At 45.7% G+C, this 6,121-nt stretch overlaps 1 non-coding gene across 1 annotated transcript; it reads left to right on the top strand.

The window, feature by feature from the left end:
* Positions 1 to 5,274: 5,274 nt before the first annotated feature.
* Positions 5,275 to 5,347, top strand: Trnav-uac (transfer RNA valine (anticodon UAC)). The gene has a single exon. It is a non-coding gene; the product is annotated as a tRNA-Val (tRNA).
* Positions 5,348 to 6,121: the final 774 nt, after the last annotated feature.

The raw sequence follows: 6,121 nt of genomic DNA, 5'->3' as shown, positions 1-6,121 counted from the left end.
GTACTAACACCCAAGGGTGGCTAGTGCATTCCTGTACACACACACACACACACACACACACACACACACACACACACACACACACACGAGGAGGGGGAGGCACATCATAGCAGGCTTTAAACATTAATCCATAGCTGGTCAGTGGCGTTGCACACCTTTGATCCCAGAACACAGGAGGCAAAGGCAAGCAGATCCCTGTGAGTTTGAGGCCAACGTGATCTACAGAGCGAGTTCCAGGACAACCAGGGCTACACAGAGAAACCCTGTCTGGAAACTGTTCCCCCCCCCCCCCCCCCCGAAAAAATATTTCATTTCCAATGTGTTCTCTTTTTTGTTCATTTGCTTTGTTTTGAAACAAGGTCTCACTATGTAGTCCTAACTGGCCTGCTATCCAAACCAAACTAGGGGCTGGAGAGATGGCTCAGTGGTTAAGAGCACTGGCTGCTCTTTCTGAGGACCTGGGTTCAATTCCCAACACCCACATGGCAGCTCACAATTGTCTGTAACTCCAGTTCCAGTGGATCTGAAACCCTCATGCCAATGTACATAAAATCAAATTTAAAAAATAAATAAATAAACCAAGCTGGACTCACACTGTGTAGCTTTGTGCTTTTCCTGGAACTCACTCTGTAGACCAGGCTGACCTCGAACTCACAGAGATCCGCCTGCCTCTGCCTCCCAAGTGCTGGGATTAAAGGCGTGCACCACCACTGCCTGGCCTAATCTACATTTTATAGCATGGTGTTACCTTTCTTGCACCTCCTATTTCTTCTCCTGTCTCCTGTGCATTCCTAGATTCCTCCTCCTCTTCTTTTCTCTCCCTGGAAATCCCACCCACACCTTCTTCCTAGCTATTGGCCATTCAGCCTTTTATTATACCAACCACAATACACCTTCACATAGTGTACAAATATCCCACAACAAAAGATATATGTCTGGAGTTTATGTCACTTTGTACAAGTGCCTCCAGAAGCCACAACAAGACACGGAATTCCTGGGAGCTGGAGTTCCAGGCACTTGCTTCCTCTGTAAGAATAGTTGCACACTCTTAACCTCAGAGCAGTCTTTACAGTCCTATTAACTGATTTTTGCTGTTGTTTTGATTTTTGTGTTTTGTTTTGTTTGGTTTTGTTTGGTCTTGAACTCACAGAGATCCCCTTGCCTCTGCCTCCTAGTGCTGTGATTAAAGGTGTGTACCACCATGCCTGGCCCTGATCTTAACAGTTTTTAACTATTTTGTTTTATTGACTTAGAGATAGAGACTCTTTTGCTCTGTAGCCAAGGCTGGCTTACAGAGATTCACCTGCCTCTGCCTCCAAGTGCTATGATTAAAAGTATGCGCCACTACATCCAACTGTTGTTTTGAGCCAGGGTCTCATGGACTCTCAGTTGGCCTGGAAATCAATATTCTTTCCACCTGGACTTCTCCACTGCTCTACTGCGTAGACCTCTAAGCTCAGCTTGCTATGTTACTTTTAAAATGTTTTGTTGCTGTCGCTGTTTTTACAATTTTGCAGTTTAACTGCACAGCAAAACCTCAGTAGCTGATTTCCCCACTGGGGCCTATGACCTCCTGGTCCTGGTATTCCTTCCTGCGGAGTGGGTTTCAAATCTGAACAGAAAGTGGTTGGCTATCTGAATAACACTCATGATATTACTGTGGCAGTGGGCATTTTTTTTTTTTTGTTTTTTTGTTTTTCGAGACAGGGTTTCTCTGTGTAGCTTTGCGCCTTTCCTGGAACTCATTTGGTAGCCCAGGCTGGCCTCGAACTCACAGAGATCCGCCTGGCTCTGCCTCCCGAGTGCTGGGATTAAAGGCGTGCGCCACCACGCCCGGCGCTACAGTGGGCATTTTTAAAAGACATGTCTGTCTGTTTGTTTGTTTGTTTGTTTGTTTGTTTGTTTGTTTGTTTTTTGAGACAGGGTTTCTCTGTGTAATAACTCTGGCTGTCCTAGAACTCAATTTGTAGACTAGGCTGGCCTTGAACTCGGAGACATCTGCCTGCCTCTGTCTCCCGAGTACTGGGATTAAAGGCATTCGCCACCACAGCCGGGCCTCTTTTTTCTTTTTAAGATTTATCATTGATTCCTGTGTGTGTACACTTGTGTATTGCTGAATGTGAGAGTAGCTTGCTCACTTACATCAAACCTCTCTTCAAATGACTCTGAGGATAGTGGTCAGCAAGTATTTTCCATCAATATTCTAGGGGTTTTGTTTTTGTGGCATCTACTCAATTCTGTGATAGCAAAATCAAGTGGAAAAAATAAGTAAATGCAGAACCAAGGCAGCTGTTTTAACATAACTTAATGTTTGGATACTAAGTGGGACCTTATATAATGTTGCAAAATTTACTTTCTTTTGATTTCCTTCCTCAAAATACAAAGCCTTTCTTTTTCTTTCTTTCTTTCTTTCTTTCTTTCTTTCTTTCTTTCTTTCTTTCTTTCTTTCTTTCTTTCTTTCTTTCTTCCTTTCCTTCTTCCTTCCTTCCTTCCTTCCTTCCTTCCTTCCTTCCTTCCTTTCTTTCTTCTTGTTTATAATTTTTCAAGACAGGTTTCTCTGTGTAGCTCTGGCTATCCTGGAACTCACTCTGTAGACCAGGCTGGCCTTGAACTCTGAGATCCCCCTGCCTCTGTCCCCCAAGTGCTGGGGTTGACGGCTTCATCACCATTCCCGCCATCAAGTCATTCTTAGTGGCGCTATAGAAAGCAGCAGTAGGACTGGAAGGTGTAGATCAGTCAGTAGAGTGCTTTGCCTGGAGACCCTGGGTTCGATTTCTTCTCCGGTGTAGATGAAGAATCGTGGCTGGAGCCGGCCATCCCTGAACTCAGAAGGCAGATCAGAAGGAGGATCACTAAGTTCTCTGGTTTTTTTAAAGGTTATTATTTTTTTGTGTGTGTGGCTGAGTGAACGTGTGTAGTCCTGGAAGAGTCCAGAAGAAGGTGTTGGATCCTCTAGAGCTGGAGAACTGAACTCAGGTCCTCTGGAAAAACAGCAAATGTTCTTAACTGATGAGCCATCTCTCCAGCCCCTGCTTCGAGTTCTAGGCCAGCCTGGTCTATCTAGTGAGACCCCGACTCAAAAGTGAAGGAAGGGAGGGAAGGAAAGACAGACAGACAGACACACACACACCCCAAGTGTGTGGGGGACAGAGACAGAGAAAGTTCTCACTAAGGATACAGTTCAGCAGTAATGCTTTGTCTAGCATGTGGGAGGCCTTGCATTCAACACACAGTACTAGACAAACAACAACAACAAACAAAAAAACAATAACATGAACTGGAGGTGTGGCTCGGGTAAGAGTGCCTGCCTAGCCTGTGTGAAGCTCTACCTAAAATCTAGGCTTGGTGGCATTCCCTTATAGTCCTAGCATTGGGGAGTCAGAGGCAGGAGGATCAGGAGTTCAAAGTCATCCTCAGCTACATAGTGAGATTGGCCTACATGAGACCTTTTCACACAAACAGAGGTCTGGGGAGATGGCTCAGCAGTTAAGAGCAATTATAGATTGTGATCCAGCCAGTGGATCCTTTGGAAGAACATTCAGTGTACTTAACCATTGAGCTATCTCTCCAGCCCTGGTATTTCTTTAAAGATTTATTTGTTTAATCTTTAATTATGTTTATGTGTATGTCCACATGTGAGTATTCTCAAGTGAGTGTAGGTACCAGAGGGAGCCAGAAGAGGGCATCAGATTCCCTGAAGTAAGAGTAACAGGCAGTTGTGAACTGCCCTCTGTGGATGCTGGAACCTGAACTCCCTTCCTCTGGAAGAGCAGCCAGTGCTCATCACTGCTGAGCCATCTCTCCAGCGCTGTACTGATATTTATAAATAGAAGATCACCATTATAAAAGATGAAAATGTCATTACAGTTTTTACTTACTTGCTTTTGGAAAAGGTTTCTATCCCTCTAACCTTGGATGATCTTGAACGCACTACACTGCACTGTAGCCCAGGATACCCCCATTCCTGAGTGCTGGGATTACAGGAATGGACCAGTTCGTGCCGTGCTTGGGAGGAACTCAGGGCTCTGTGCACATCAGGCAAGCATCTAGCAATAGAGCTACAGCCCCGGCACTCAGTCTATCTGTGTTTCCACTTTTCTCACGGTGGTGACTAAATGCCTGACATGGGAAACTCAAGGAAGAAAGGAAGGAGGATTTGTTTTGACTCGCGGCTTGAGGGGTCCAGTCCATCGTGACAGGGAAGCCATGGCAGCCAGCTGCATTGCGTTTTCAAGAGTCAGGAAGCAGAGAGAGATGAATGCTGGTTCTCAGCTTCGTTTCTTCTTTTTGGTGGTCCCTGCATCCCAGCCCACAGGAAGATGACACCCCCATGCACGGTGGATCTTCTCCCATAAGCCTTTGTGTCTAGCAACCCCCTCCTGGGCACGCCCAGAGGTCTGCCTACCAGGAGACTGGCCATACCATGGATGGAGAGCAGTGCTTTTGCAAACCTCACAGCTGGGACATGCTTTACCAATATGATGGTTAGTGTTAGCTGTCAGCTGGGCAGGAGAGATGGCCTCTAGGCATGCGTGGATGGGACTATGTAGCTTGGGTTAGCCTTGGGGCCCGTGAGGAGGGACTGTTTTGATTAGGTTAATTCATCTCAACTATGGGCAGCACTATTCCCTAGGCTGGGATTCGGGACTGTTTGGAGAAATCAGCACATGTTTGCCGTTCTCTGTTCCTGGGTGTGGGTGCAATGTGATCAGCTGGCTCAGGTTCCTGCCTCCTGGATGTTCCCTCTAGAATCAACTGTTCTATTGAACTGTGAGCTGAAATAAATCCTTTGTCCCTTGAATTGCCTTTGCCAGGATTTTTTGTGTGTTTGTTTTGTTTTTGTTTTTCAAGACAGAGTTTCTCTGTGTAGCCCTGGCTGTCCTAAAACTTCCTTTGTAGACCAGGCTGGCCTTGAACTCAGAGATCTTCCTGCCTCTGCCTCCCAAGTGCTAAGATTAAAGGTGTCTGCCACCACCACCTGGCTTGCCAGGATATTTTATCACAGCAACAGGAAAAGAAACCAAGACATCAACTTCTCTTGGGAAAAGAAGCCCAGCTGGGGAGGACTGAGAAGTGAAGAAAATCTCTTTCAGAAGATCTGGGTTCGGTTCCCAGCACCCACATGGGAGCTCACAACCCACTGTAACTCCAGACCCAGGAGCCCTGATTCCCTCTTCTGGCCTCTGCAGGCACCAGGCACATACAAGGTATGCAGATGTACATCCGAGCAAAATTCCCATAAACATAAAATCAATAAACAAGAATTTTAATGAGGGTTCCATAGTGTAGTGGTCATCATGTCTGCTTTACACGCAGAAGGTCCTGGGTTCAAGTCCCAGTGGAACCACAGTAGCGACTTGAACATTGCCGGGCGGCAGTGGTGCATGCCTTTAATCCCAGCACTCGGGAGGCAGAGGCAGGTGGATCTCTGTGAGTTCAAGGCCAGCCTGGTCTACAAAGTGAGTTCCAGGAAAGGCACAAAAGCTACACAGAGAAACCCTGTCTTGAAAAACAAACAAACAAAAACAAAAAACAAAAAACAAAAAAAAAAGAATTTTAAAAAGAAGCCCAACATCCCACATGGTGGTATACACCTTTAATCCCAGCACTCAGAAGGTAGACACAGGACTACACCAGGGATAGTTAAACATTATCTAAAAAAAAAGGGGGGGGGGGATGGTGGTGGTGGTGCACACCTTTAATCCCAGCACTCAGGAGGCAGAAGCAGGCAGACCTCTGTGAGTGCAAGGTCAGCCTGGTTTACAGAGCAAGTTCCCGGATAGCCAGGGCTACACAAAGAAACTCTGTCTCAGAAAAAAAAAAAAAAAAAAAAAAAAAAAAAAAAAAAAAAAAAAAAAAAAAAAAAAAAACCTCTTAATATATTTAGAATCATTTGAAAGTCTGAAGCCTGTGAAATGGCTCAGTTGGTAAAGGCACTTCCTGCTAAGACTGACGATCTGAAGTTGATCCCTGGAGCCCACATAAGTGAAGGAAAAAAACAAACGCCCAGAAGTTGTCCTCTGACCTCCACATGCTCTCTCCCTCCCCCTGCCCCCATACACACTAACCAAGTAAATGATTTTTAGAAGGCTTTCAAGAATCTTCCAAATGACGGTGCCAG

This window comes from Peromyscus maniculatus, chromosome 4 (assembly GCF_049852395.1).
Source record: "Peromyscus maniculatus bairdii isolate BWxNUB_F1_BW_parent chromosome 4, HU_Pman_BW_mat_3.1, whole genome shotgun sequence".
NCBI lineage: Eukaryota > Metazoa > Chordata > Mammalia > Rodentia > Cricetidae > Peromyscus > Peromyscus maniculatus.
Note: the sequence above shows the minus strand (reverse complement) of the source record. Positions and strands in the feature narration are given on the sequence as shown.